Genomic DNA, 2,500 nt, shown 5'->3' on the forward strand with positions numbered 1-2,500 from the left:
TAAAAAAAATTTATATATTTACTATAGATTAATGTAAATCTAAAGCATCTTTAATATAACTACTAGTTAAAACTACAAATACTTGAGCTTGTATAAAGGCAATACCTAATTCTAAACCTGAAAAGGCTATTATAAATGCTAAAGGTATTAAACCTAAAAAGAAGAAAATAAATCCAGAAGTCATAATGTTATATGTAAATCCTGCTAAAATGTTTAATAACATATGACCACTTAATATGTTGGCACCCAATCTAAGACCTAAAGAAACATTTCTAGATAAGTATGATATAAACTCTATTAATACTAATAGAGGTAATAATGCTAAAGGACAACCTGCAGGCACTAATAAAGAAAAAAATTCTAAACCGTGTTTTTGGAAACCTAATATAGTTGCACCTAACACTACAGTAAAACTAAGAGCAAAAGTAAATATGAAATGACTTGTTGAGGCAAAACTGTAGGGTACCATACCAATTAAATTATTTACTAATATAAATATAAATAAAGTATAGATAAAAGGGAAATATATTTGTCCTTTAGTAGGGTTTATTTGGTTTGTTACTATACTATGTATAGTGGCATAAATGGTTTCTTGACTTATTGATCAACTATTACTTACAACTTTATTATAATTAGTAGCTAAAACATTCAATGTTAATACAAAGAAAGCACCTATTGTTAAATATAATCCTATATTAGTTAATGATATATGTAAATTACCGAATATAGGGGCATCTAAACTTAATAAGTTCCTAATTTCAAACTGATCTAAGGGACTTGTGATTGTTGTATAAGCTAAATTAGACATTTGCTAGTTTACTTTTTTATTTTTATTGATATATTCTAACTTAATCCTTTTTATAGACTAAAACTTTAATTGCGAATAACTTTAAACCTATATTATAACCTTTTTATATATGCTTAAATTTTTAATTACGAGGTACTTTGAATCTATATGTTAAACGTTATATTTGTTTATAAACCTATAAGGGTTAAATATGACGTTTAACATAACAGAAAAGAGAGAAATTATAATAAATATTATAATTTACTTATAAATATTCTAGTAATAAATAATCGTACAAATCTTGGTAATATAAATTTAGAAAATACGTATATCATAATTACAAGTAATATAAAAGCAAATGTTACCTGATTTATAAAATAGAATGGAACTAATTGTGGCATATTATATTTTTTATATTTTTCAATGTTATAGTTATCTATTTTTACATTATTATATAATTAAATATAAAGATTATTCTGACACATGTAAATTTTCCTTTACATATATTACTATATATAAAAGATTAAGGAATAGGTGACTTGAACACCTAGCCTACCGTGTGTAAAACGGTTGCTCTACCATTAAGCTAATCCCTTTATAGTTTATATTATTTTAATAGTAATAAATATCTATATTTGAAAAATATAAACCTAGCATATTATGTGGGTTTTTACAGCTACTTATAGTTTTTATTTAACATTAATGTTAAAGATTTTTTTATATAATCTTCAGATTTAACTATTGTATATTAAAGATGAAACGGAGTAATGTAAACCGTCTAAAATTGGAGCAGGATATACACCCAATACAACTGTAAATATCACTAATGTAAGTAATATAAAAAATTCACGTTTATTAACATCACTTATGTTAGCTTCGAAAAATTTACTGAAAGATCCTCCAAAAGCTATTCTGTTAAACATATATATAGTATATGCAGCAGAAAACACTATAGATGAACTAGCAAATACACCTAGTAAAGGTAATCTTTCAAATACACCATAAAGAGACATAAATTCACCTACAAAATTTAAAGTAAGAGGAACTCCACAATTACCTAAAGATAAAATGAAGAATAAGATAGAAAATAATGGCATTATCTGAGCAATACCTCTGTAGAAACTAATTAACCTAGTTCCAGATCTATCATATAATACACCTCCAGCACAAATAAATAAACCACTAGAAACAAAACCGTGTGCTAAACCTAAAGCTATACCACCTTCTATACCTTGTATAGTATTACTAAATACACCGATAAGGTAAACAGCTGCGTGTGATACAGAACTATAAGCTATAAGTTCTTTGATATCTATTGTTCTTAAAGTACTAAAACTAGCATATATAATAGTAATAACACCGATAAGATATATAATATATGTATAATCTAAAGAAGCTTTAGGTAATAAAGGTAATATTAATCTGAAAATACCATATAAACTTAGCTTAAGCACAATAGCAGCTAATATTATACTACCACTTAGGGGTGACTCTACATGAGCTTTTAATAATCAAGTATTTAAGAATATCGTAGGTGTTTTTACAGCGAATGCTATAAATATACCATAAAATAAAAATAATTGTGTTGAATAATTAAAATTAGTTTTGTATAAAGCATCAAAATCTGTTGTACCCATTATAGAAGACATAGCTAATATAGATAATAATAAGAATAATGAACCAAATAAAGTGTATAAAAATAGATAAAAACTA

At 25.2% G+C, this 2,500-nt stretch overlaps 1 non-coding gene across 1 annotated transcript; it reads right to left on the minus strand.

Annotated features, from left to right (window-relative positions):
• Positions 1-1,311: 1,311 nt before the first annotated feature.
• Positions 1,312-1,383, minus strand: ONS95_012788. Its single transcript has one exon. It is a non-coding gene; the product is annotated as a tRNA-Val (tRNA).
• Positions 1,384-2,500: the final 1,117 nt, after the last annotated feature.

Source organism: Cadophora gregata (genome assembly GCF_030347475.1).
Source record: "Cadophora gregata isolate MNR1 chromosome Unknown scaffold_66, whole genome shotgun sequence".
Taxonomy (NCBI): Eukaryota; Fungi; Ascomycota; class Leotiomycetes; order Helotiales; family Ploettnerulaceae; genus Cadophora; species Cadophora gregata.